General features: G+C 39.2%; 1 pseudogene; it reads right to left on the reverse strand.

The window, feature by feature from the left end:
• Positions 1 to 7: 7 nt before the first annotated feature.
• LOC114751477 (uncharacterized) lies at positions 8 to 10,624 on the reverse strand (annotated as a pseudogene).
• Between the last annotated feature and the right edge of the window lie 1,965 nt (positions 10,625 to 12,589).

The following is a 12,589-nucleotide window of genomic DNA, read 5'->3' on the forward strand; positions in this document are numbered from 1 at the left end:
CGTCCGCACTTTTGACCCTGTTCTCGGGCCTGAACGTTACTATCCTGTTCTCCTTCTGGTAAGGATCGTTGCTCTGCTTCCCCATCAACTCTGCGGCGCTGGTGACGTCACCGTTTTCGTTGCCTGTCCATCTCCTGCTATTCGTTCTGGCTTTCAGCTTTTGGATTGCCTCGCGGCTAAAGCTGAAAATTCGCTCCCGCAGCGGCCCGTCGGCTTTGAAGGTGACCTTCGGCCCGCCTTCTGGGAAATGGAGCACCGCTTTCGAGATGAGAACGGACTCCCGACGGAAGTCCGCCACCTTGGAAATATTGTTGACTCCTCTGAAGACTTCGGCGAAAGTATTGAAGAAATTCCAGAAGGAGGTCCCGTCTGTAACGGCGTGGTTGACGGAACAGCCGATGAAAACACCGTCTGCCAGCTCGGTGACCTGAACGGCCAAAATCGGGCTGAAATGACCACTGTAACTAACTTTCCTGTCAAAAGTGAAGAATTGCCTGAAGGATTCGGGGACATCGGGTGGAGCCAGGAGGTCGCGGGTGAAGAATCCGGTGGCAGTGGCGTGAAGGAAATCGACGCCGGCATCGTTGCAGGTGATGTAGACGTAGCCAACGGAATCGGTCCTGAAGCGGCCTGCCAGGGGAGGAAAGAAGGAGAGAGTGCGAGAGAGAGCGGACTTGAGGAGAGGATGAAAGGATGAAAAGGGAGGAGATGGGGAGGAAGGGTGAAGAGGCAGCCCTTCTGGATGTAGTGGCAGGAGAGCATGGGAAGGTCGGAGACGGAGAGCTTGAGGTCTCCGAGGGTGGACTTGCGATCAGGGAAAACGGTGCATTTGGAAACCAGGGCGGGTGTAGAAGAAGGCATGTTGTCAAGTTTCAACTCTTATGCAGGAATCAGGAATTCGGAACCGGAACCGGAACCGGGATTGGAATTGGAATGGTGGTCTGGTGTCTCTTCCGCACTCAGTCCGTCGCTGGGGAGCAATAGGCCAGTGAGGACTGAAGGGCGGAGTTGGGAGGGAAAGGCGGGAGTGTTGGGGTATTTATAGCTGGGGAGCAAGCCCTCGGTTCATGCACCCCGGCGATGCGGAGGTGGCTTTTTATTTTCTATTTTTTTTTAAAAGGAACAGTCCGGTGATTTCATCATCATCAATTTTGCATTGTTTATATTAGCCCAGGCCACATCAGGCCGGAATAAAAAATTATATTCCATAATATTACTTACATCAAAGCAGATTTAAAAACAAATTACTATTAGAAGCTCGCACCTCCATTCAGAATTTAAAATGGTTAGTAGTTCTGTGTGTTGTACCAGAATATTTTTCTATTGGTCAGAGCTGAGCGTTATTATATAATACCTCCACAACAAAAATTAATTAGCCAACATAATAAGTTATTATAATTAATCATGACGGAGAGAATACTATATTCTGTTCCAAGTCTGACTTTGGTACTGTAGGAAGGAGGGCGTAAAATTAAAATCTTGCGGTGCAATAACGCGACGAAATAAATAAAAAGAAAGGGAGGGAGGGGATAATTAAATTAAATAAACAAGAAAAACTAGAAATAAAGTTTGGTATGTCCGATGTGCTCTTCTCGTCATTTTGGTAATTGATGAATGAGTGTTTTTGTTGTTAGCGAGCCGTGGAATTAGTATCCGAGAGGAGTAAGGCAGGCGAAACACGGGACCGAGTACATCGTGTTAAATGTACTGTGGAAGATGGCGGATTGAGCGTTTTAGTTTTAATGCGCGGAATAATTAATAAAGAAGCAGGCGTGGTCGCTGAATGTATTAGTTGAATTTTTGTAACTTAGAAGAATGGGGTAAGAGTAGGATGATGCGTATGTGATTGTAGGACACGTCAGGCATGACAAACTGAACTGAATACGTGCACGTGATTGGAAGGGGATGGAGAGAAAAGAGATGACACGGTATTTATAAAATGAGAGCGAGCATGCAAATGTAATTGAAATATACAGGGAAGACAGGATCAATGCTAAATGTGATCGAGGAGGTAGAGATCAGACTTCAGAGAAAGTGAGAGAGGCCGTAATATATGAAATCTGATAGTAACATATAATACTCTACAAAGGAGCTGGCCAGATGGACATGGGGAGTGATACGAGCAAGCGGGATTTGGAGGGGACCACGTGGGAGCGGACCTTCATAGCCTGGAATTGCAAACCAGAGAGATCTCCCTCTCCCTCTGCTGGATACGACTATAGGTGAAGAGGCAGCAGCGAGGAAGATGCGCGCATCTATCTATATATATATTTTATATAACGCAATTTGGAGATTCCTAAGGATCTCTTAGATTTTTCCTTAAAATCTCCGCAGTATCCCAGCTCAATCCATTCATCTTTTTCTACAATATCAATCACACGGTACAAATCCCATCCTATATTCGATCTATCGGTCAACACTGCTGTCGCTTCTTACTGGCTTCCCACATACGCCCACATCGCTCTTCTCTCCGGCCCTCTTCAAACCGGGCATGCACGTACCCTTTGCAACCGCTGCTTCAGGCCCCGGCTAACGAAACAATACATCGAGAGGCATGAGCCATGCAAATCAAATTATCCATATCCATAATTATAACTATGCGAGTAGTTCATGAAGAATATATACAGCGAACGAAAGATGAGACGATGAAGAAATTAAAGCGCCGACATTTCACGTTCTGGAATTGGGCTGTCATCGGAATCGCTGAGGGGTCCGCCCCTCAGAATCTTAACGGCTCAGCTAATCATGAACTGTCCCAATAATAACTAAATCCAATACTATTCCATTACGGCCAGTCGGGGGAGAGTACCTTTTATATTCACGTAACATATGTTCTCCCTCTGGCGGTTTTCATTATACTAACTAAAACTATAATATAATATAATAATAATATTCAGGGCGGAACTCGGCACTGCATTATCTATTTGAAAATGGAGGGGTCGGTTGGTACTCAAGAATCTCCCTCAACCGCCATCCCTCTGATTTGTCGGTTTGTGTCATAATCTCTAATAAATGATTGATGATTAATGAAGCCAATACGATTAGCGTAATCCGGTTTTGCTGTTTTTAAAAAATAGTTTGACTAATGAAGAAGCAAGTCACTTGATATTCATTTAAACCCCAAAAAGAAGAGGCTGGCTCTCTGGAGCAGAGGTGTCGTATCATAATATTGCCACTCTAGACAGTACTGGCATCCTCACGGCCTCGGAATGCGCCACGTGTTTCACAGAAGGGCCACCCAGGAGAGAAGTTCTCAACATCCCCACTCCCACACCCAAGGCTTCGCTGGCTCGTGTGCTGTACCTTACTGTTCGCCACGTGTGTGGTGTTTTGTCACTGTGGTGTTCTTGAATAGTGAATACGAACCCTTTCCTTTCCTTTCCTTTTGGCATGGGCGGAGGCAGTTCCAAGACCTTCAAGCGCAGCGCTGAGTTGAGTGCTGTGTTTGGGACAGTATTAACTGAGGCTTCAATCCATCCATATTAACTGGCATGTGATGACTTTGCATGTCTCATCATCTATATTTATTCTGATTTATTTAATGTATGCAATGGCTCAATAAACTGAACTAAAGTAATCTGGCCATAAATATCAATAAAATAATTAGGATTCTGTTCATCAGCATTATTAAAATTACTTATAAATATGTTTTATGTAAACTGAGATAAAATTTTTCTCACATATTTACCTCTTATTCAGTAAATTATAATTAAAAAACTATATATAAGTTATTCCAAATGGATATGAAATGAGCTAGCAAATCTCTGCATCGGGTGTGAGGAATAAATGAGGATATATGTGGAAGTGGGGAGGGGGCAACATATAAAGGAACAGTGAATGTCATCGGCAAGAAGGGGAGCAGCCGATGAGTCAATAATGCATGCACCCTCTCATGTCACATTAACTTAATCTCACCGCCTCAGGCCTCCGCCACAGCTGCCTCCTGTTAATGTCAACTTGCGAGTATGACCCCATACGTCAAACCAGTTGACCCCTCAAATAAATATTCCTTTTTTATTTTATTCCTTAACTCCTCTTCTTTCATGCTTCCTGATATATTTGTTAATTTAGGCATGCATAATACTCCTTCAATATTAAATATAAGGCTCGTTTCTTAGTTATTACAAAGTGAATCTTATGTTTAAGATTGAAGGAGTATTATTATCAAAGGCTGCATCACTGTAGACGACATTTGGGGCATGTATTGCCATTTCATTTTTCTAAAGCCTCCCCCCCCCCCCGGGATTTAAGTGTACATACGTAGTTAACTCCCTTGTTGTCTGGCTGAAATTGGAATGCAGGTTTTTTAATTAAGCACGGATATCCTACTACTATTAAAAGCCTGTTAAGCAAAAATTGAAATGGTAATTTAGTGATGAAGATGGAGGGAGAGGATAGATGCATGTCGTTGAATATTTTAGTGGCAACAAGCTAAATGCGATGCATGCACTCTCTCTACGTCATTTCTGTTGCGGAATATTAAAAGGCTTAGCTCAGTGTTTTTTAATTAATTAATCAGCTAATGCTAACGCCATCCTGCATTGTTCCATGTCATCTAGAGCCATCTGGCAATCAACACAAAGTCATATAGAAATCCCATGTGAACAGCCTTAGCCACCCCTCCGTTCATCCATTCTATACGTTTCTCCTCCCTTTCTTGAGATTACCAATTAATAATATGATAATAAATTCGTCACTGCAGGCAATGATCATATTTCAAGCACTCCAGTCCAATCAAATATAAACAGTCTTCCTTGGACGGTGAGGTCATGCCCAAATAATCGAGCCATTCGTTCATTTTACTTTATATATTAATCGGCAATATGATTAATATGTTAAATTTTTTTTTTTCAACTTCCTTAATATGCCCTTATTTAATTATTATTTTTTAGGGTTGTGTCAATCATACACAAGGGTATGTATACTTGACAAAAATAATGGTTAATCCCGACTTTAATTTTTAAAGTGAGACACGCATATAGAGAGAGAATTATAGAAGTGATTTTTTCCTAAAAAAAAAAAAAAGGTGACGGGTGCAAATAATTAAATAAGGAGATGGAGGGAGTGTTATTTAACTTAATCGTCTAATCCATGTTCAATACTTCAATATGTTTGGTGGGGGATAGAAATATAAATAAAATTGGTGAGGCAGAAAACAAAAGGATATGCAATACAGCACTAGTAAGTTGTGACAAGCAGATTATCAAGATTTTTATTCTTTTCTTTTTCAAAAGAATCATAAGTTCATAACCATCCGTCATGAGTCTAAGAAGAGTTTCGGTGCCGATTAGAATGAAATAAACTAAAAATAAATAGAAAATGGTTTACTAACGGAATCATCACATCAAGAGAGAATGAAGATCCTGAACATATATAACCCGCACCCGCATGATTATCAACTAAACCATCTCTTAAACAGCAAGAAGTTATATACAGCCCCGGTGTTCCCCCCCCCCCCCAGTCAAGAACCAGACTGCAATAAGACAAGAAAACTAACAGATCCCTAAAGCTGGCGCTAAATCTACGAGTAAACAGATTCGCTTATTAAATTAACACAGCACTCTCTGTCGACGGACGAATGATTTTTTATCCGTATAATTTTAGTCAGCTTTTAAATTGGTCCCTGTGATTTGATTTGAACTTTTCCAAATCACTCCTCTAGTTTTCTTACTTTTTAAGAGCTAGGATTAATTCCTATGAGCAGGGCGGGGTTTAGAATTAATTCAAGCCACGTGGGAGCCTAAACGCATAGAATTTATGATTTCTTCTCTCTGTTTTTTTTTTTTTAAATAACAGAATTTTAGGTGAGAGTTGGGCCCAACCCAAATTTATAGCGGGACGCTTGCTCTAGCTCCTCCTAGATGATACTACTTCCGGTTTTAATTATAAAATATAGTTGACTAATTTGAGAAGATTAAAAAATTAAATTAAGTTAGTTATTTATAATAAATAGGTATCGTCTTTTCTAAAATATCCTTACTAATCAAATTTATTGGCCATAACTACCATTATTAGATGGACTATCTTGAGCAAAATGCATAAATATGAGAGACAAAGTGGATTTGGGGTCTTATAATTAATATCAAAATAAAAGTTAAACGAAATTTTATATTAAGGACCGGAGGTAATATTATGTAAGGAACTCTTAAAATTGTATGGATAAAACTTGTGAGTTCTAATGTTGCAAAATTGTCAGGATGAACTTTCAATGTTGAAGCGGATAAAATTACCAGGAATATAATATAAAATTTATAAATCATAGAGCTAATTTGAAATTCAGAGAGTCTATGAGAGGATTAGAAGATTAATTTTCTTATTTTCTAGCTTATTAGTTTCAAAGAGCGAGAACACACAGCCTAACAGGGAACGGGAAGGAAAAAAGAAAAAACCATGAGTGTGCCCGAAAGAATGAGCTGGCCGGGTTAAATTAATGAATTAGGCATGCGAGAAAAGTTGATAATTTAATCAGGCTCAAATCTCAACATAATGCGCTGGTACTCAGGTTGGCGTATATTAATAGGAGGATGCAGGGGATGGATAACGTTAATCACTTGGAAATTACAAACGAACACCTTTGTCAAAATGGTGATGGATATGAGAGATTATAGGGGTGTTTGGCTATTGTCAAAAACACTTTCTAAAAACACTTTTCAGTAAAACGAGGCAAACTCCTTTACATATTTGTTTTGTAAATCGTAAAAACACGTTTAAAATTATAATTTGGTTTATACCCAAACACCCTCTATATATCGGATTGTCGGTGATGAGTGGTGAAAGCCCCCGCATCTTCACCCAACTTTAGAAAAATCTCAATTTAAAATCCCAAATCAAAAATTGTTATAAAAATATATGGTTATTTACTTTTTAAATGTAGTAAACTGTTATTAAAATACAGTAGATAAGATTGATTTAATGTTTATTGATTTTCTCAAATTTATTCAACGTGGGATTTTCTATATGAATCCAAATCCATTCATCCTTGAACATTACAAGCATGGGTGTGGTTAAGGGTACAAAGAAATTAAACACGCGCGTTATGGGCATAGCGGAAAGAAGGTTTTTTTTTTCTTTTTTTTCTCCCTCCACGTTTAAACTAAACATGTGATTGTGTGATGATCCGACATAACAAACGTTGAGCCGTTGATGATAGAAGCTGGTCACTATTAGTCGGATGAAGTTTGGTTTTAAGGCAAAGCTCCTGATTTTGAAAATATAATATTTATATTTACAGATCCCTATTACAGGTCTTATCCATAAAAAAATAAAAACTTTTTAACTTGAATAAATTTTAAAATACATATTTATTATGAAATATTTTATTTTTATATCTGGACTCTCTGTTTTACTCCTCACCTGCTTTTTCAGATGGGCCGGGGTGGGGAGAAACGAAGATCCGCCTCTTCTGACAAAGTAAACAGCCCATGTTGTGTGGGCTAGGATTGAGAGTTTTGTGTTAAGAATGAACAAAGCATGAACGTCAATCAAAATGGAACTCTGCCCTGTCCGACCCAAGTCAGGGCCGCAAATGAGAGGCGGGACAAATTACGAACGTCCAACGTGTTTTCTAATAGACATTAAATAATACTCGTCCGGTCCTTATATTAAGACCTATTTAACTAATTTGATTAGATTAAAAAAATTAGATAAGTTAGATAATTGTAAGAAATATAACATGTTTTTTTTTCTTCTAAAATACCATAATCATCTTTTTTAATATCTCCTCTTCCTCTTCTACTCGATTATAGTTGATGGAGTATCTATAGAGGTAATTTAAAAAAAATTAATAAATATGAGAAATGAGCCTTATATTTAGGACCAAAACTAACTTAATAATTAGATCTTATATTAAGGACTGGAAGAGTACCTCGCAAGAATACAGTTGTCACTGCAAATGACACCATTACAATAACACTAATCAAATGGCATTACGCTAATCTAGTGGTGGAATTCATGATTCAAAAACACTTATTTAGTTGGACAATTTGTTCTTCTATTCCAAGTTTTATCGGGAACGTGTTTAAATTGGTCTGGACACGTTGGATATTTACCCACATCATTCACGCTCATATCCCAGCAACTCCCGTTGGATCAGAAAGTAAGTACCAATTTTACCAGTATATCCGGAACCAAACCAGCACCTGAGTCAGGAGAATAACTTGTTCTACGTCTATTAATACGCTAGGAACTGTACCAAACCAATCACAGCTGGACTAATCAAATTATAATTTTAAATTTAAATGGGAAAATATCACAATAAATGGTCATCGAGTAATAAGCAGTTTCTACCGATTATGACTTTTTTAAAAAATTGTTTTTATCAACTTACATGTTACAGGTTATCAGCTAATAGCTGGTATTCTGTAAATAATAATAATTAAAAGGCTGTTTCCAAAGGACTCTTGAGTAGTTTCGAAATCATTGTAAATCAGAATAAGGCCCATGCCTTTCCACCGTTCACGTCAATCCATCCGATCTTATTATCCTGCTCGATCAACATTGTGTTTTTTCCCCCACCCAAAGCTATTGCCAACAGCAACAGATATGAAGGATAAATAAATCCTCTTTTTCAATATTACAAGTGACATATATCACATATGTAAACTAAGGCATACAAGTCATTCTGCAGGCACTATTCATAATTGGTATTCTTCCAAAGTTCTCCTCCATATTTTCAAACACCGCCTTAATATGCGTCCTAATGAAATTATTAATCACATGCTACTAAATTCTGATTCAAAAAAACCAATTTTATGACGATCTGGCCGCGCATATATTAAACATCGCATAGAGAAAGTTGTTGTGCCAAGTTTATGGATATCCTCGACAAGGGCAAATGCATGTCAAACAAAGAAATTTTGAATCCTGCAATACATCATTAAATTCAAAGGAGGGCGCCAACACTAAATAGCAGGTTCTTTTGCTGTGTTCATTGGCAACAATATCATGGAACTTACCAAAAGAATTCCATATTACACATTTCTATCATTTATATATGCAACTTTTGGCAGTAATTAGTCAAAAGATAGCAAGTCACAGCACAAGTCATCACAGGATTTCATCATAAATTGCAAATTGTGGCCTTAATTGCAACTTTCAGCGGCCTATCTACAACATAAGAGTGAGTGTTGCCCAACCCGAACGGTCTATAATTAGTCAAAAGAAATCAGGTCTTAACATAATGCATCATAGGAGCTTTCATTGCTTCCAATAAAGTGTGTTTTGCAGCTATTGATCTATACTGGTTTCTGTTAAGCAGCTGAAGATCTTATCAGGCAGACAAATACTTGAACAGTAGGCTCAAATAATTATTGCAACTAGAAATTCTTAGGAACAAAGACTCGGAATTTGGAACTATCAACCCATGCATCAATCAATCCTCTTCCATCCTAACAACATAAACTGATAAGCAATCTCAACAGCCAAAGACTAATAAGCAAACCAGCTTTATTTCTTTATAGAGAACTGCATAAACTTAGGGAGATTATCATAGGATAAACTGTTAATTACTTCACTGGGCCGCAAACAGCGCACCACGGATGCGTAAATACTACTCGGAGACGAAATATATACATGCATACTGGAATAATAGAGAATTGACCTTCAAAGTTCAAACCTTGGCAAAATAGCCACTAAAAAATCAGAAGTCTCGATAACGATAATCGCTATAATCATCCCGGGTAGCCATGTCATTTTCAACCTTTTCGGCAACCTTTTCCTCTTCATATTTCAGACCCTCCCCAAGAGCAAGCCCACCCAAAGAACCAGCAACAGCGCCCACTGCAAGCCCCGCACCCATACCCATTTTCCCACTCTTTGGCTTGTGATCATACGACGAATAATCAAGCGGAGCTGACGGCCCGCTAGGCCCACCATAATTCACCGGACGATCAAAGAAAGGCCTTGGCGGAGGCGGCGGAGGAGGAGCGCTGGAGTAATATCCAGGATAGTACCCAGAGTACGCATCCGGGTACGAGCTGTAAGAAGAGTACGGTGGAGGAGACGGTGAAGGTGAGTATCCCCTGAAATCGCGAGCAGAAGGCGGAGGAATCGGATTTGTCGGTATATAGCATACCAATGGAGGGCTAGGGTTTGCGTAGTCTACGGCTGGGGGCAGAGGACGTCCAAGAAGACCGAGCTTCAGATGGATCTTACCCTGAGGGCGACCGGAGGGGCGCGTGAGAGTGAACTTCCGGAGCCGGGTTGAATCTTCCAGGTCGTCGACGTCCTTGAGTGAGAGACGGAGTGTGCCGACTAAGGGCTTGGGCGTTTCTGAGGGTTTAGAATGGAAATCTCAAGGGTGAGGAAGGAATCTTGGAGAGAGTGGGCGAGAGGGAGAGTGAAGCGTTCGTTCCAGACAGGGCAGGTAGAACCCGAGTCATCGGATTTGGTGGCGAGACGACGGTCCGGGTCGACCCAGAAGACAACATAGGGCTTGAGATCCCCGTTTTTCCAGTTGACGTTCTTGAGATGCTTGGCTGAGACGATGGTGAGGTCGAGATCCAAGGGCTTCGATGGCGGGGGGCGAGGAGACGCCATGGGCTCTATCTTTTGCGCCGACGTGCGGAAGCAGAGGATGGTGAACGTCCACGATACGGAGGAGGAGGAAACTGGAATTTGGTTCTCCCTACGCGGTTTCGTTTCGTTTCTGCTTTGTGAAGCCGCCTACAAAAAGCCGAGTGCTTTTTATTTACTCCCTTCTCGTCATCAGCTGGTCAGCTCGATGGTTTTTGGCACTCTTGAATCCACGAATTAGAATTTTCAGGCCCAAAAAATTCCATTAGAATTTTATCTTGGGCCCATATTTAGTGGCCCCAGACTCGACAATTTTTTTTGGATAGAAGACAAATTTACATAACATAATGAAATGAGTATATAAAGAGGTTGGTCAGTCATATTAAGTCAATTTAAGTAAAGCGTAAATAAACCAATAAAATAGAAAACCCACCCAAAACATTTGCAACGTGAAAATAACAGACGAAGTAATAACTAACAAAACAAAAAACTACAAGTATAAAAACATAAAAAACATTGAAGTAACACTTTCTATCACTGGGACCTCATAATCAAAGTCAATAAGAAAGATTCTAGTTCGAGTACGAGCCGCGACTCATACTGGCTAAGATACTACTATCCATGATACTTTAAAATCCCAATAACCATAAACATCTTTTATACTAATTACTATGCGGAATCAAGAGCTGAAGCTCGAACGCAGATACCTCGTAGGGCATTAAAAAAGTCCCTAGCAGGATGCACTGGAGAGCAAAGATTTGGCATGAAAGCCAAAGCAAAGACATGCCAATAAACATCTCATATGCCGTTCAAGAATTTGTAGGAAATTAAACCTGAGAGCTTTCATGCTTTTGTTTGTTTTGAAAGTCTAAGGGGGCAGACTCCAATCCTTTTCTGCCTGTTGGCCGAGGGCTGGGGAGTTATACTCTGTTTCTGAGAAAGCGGGTAACTGCTAAGGGAAACTTACCCGTATAAGAATGAGGAACAAGGAAAGAAGTGGCGCTTCCGAGTGAAGCATCACTCTGCGCGTTTTATAAAAACAGCGTCAGAACATAAACATTGGCCACGTCGTTTTGTTTTGGTGGTACGTTGCTCATATTTTAGGGGGAGATAATGATGATCCATCCACATGTTTTATCAGCAGAGAGCGAGCCATGTTTAGAAGACGAGCATCTTCCAAGCTCAAAGCACCTTCACGTTAAATTCCTCAAATTTTACTGTTTAGATTAATTTATTTCAAGTGATGTTGAATTATATTCTAAAATTTTGTATGCAATCAATTTCATCTCAAATTAAATAAAAAGCATTTTGTTAAGCAATCGCAAAGGTTTCGCTAAGACTTTCACCCACCTTAATTGGGATAAAACTTCTATCAAAATACTCTAATCGCATTCGAAACCCTTTAATCTGGTGGCTTGTCTGGTCAAAAAAAAAAAAAATCTGGTGGCTTGATTATTAGAACCCGATAAAGGTCCGCAAAATCTGCGTATCAATATTCAATGCAACGAGGCTGCCTCGGGGACCCGGGGAATGGATTGCATATAAGGGATAGCGAAGACACGAACTCGGCTGATCCAAACATCAGTATTATTAAACAACAAAAATAAAGAAGAACACGCGCCACAAGAAAAATAGAATCACGGGACAGCCCCGCAGGCGAATGATTATACTTCCTTTTAAATTTATTATAAACTAATTGATGAATAATAAATAATAAGTTAAAAACAATAAATACGCTGAAAATAGAGTTTTGTTTTTAAATATGTCTATATAATAATTAAGAAAAAAAGATGAAATAATTGTAGAAAAACATGATAAGATGGAAATAATTAAGGACAACATTAAAAAATACATTAAATGTTAAGACAAATTTAAATTATAGTTCATAAAATGGAATATACCCCTTCTTAAGGTTAAAGTTTATAAATAGGACCGAAGGGAGTAATTATCAAAAAAAATATTTGATAATTTTTTTTGAGTTTACTTCCAAATCTCCCAAATTTATCTATATTGTTTTTGTTCAACAATTTTCTTTTAAACTGGCAAAATAATTATTTTAGTAAGTTGTTTTTATTTC

The sequence above is a fragment of the Neltuma alba genome, unplaced genomic scaffold (genome assembly GCF_004799145.2).
Source record: "Neltuma alba isolate B1F8T4 unplaced genomic scaffold, ASM479914v2 tig00006939_pilon, whole genome shotgun sequence".
NCBI classification, from domain to species: Eukaryota; Viridiplantae; Streptophyta; class Magnoliopsida; order Fabales; family Fabaceae; genus Neltuma; species Neltuma alba.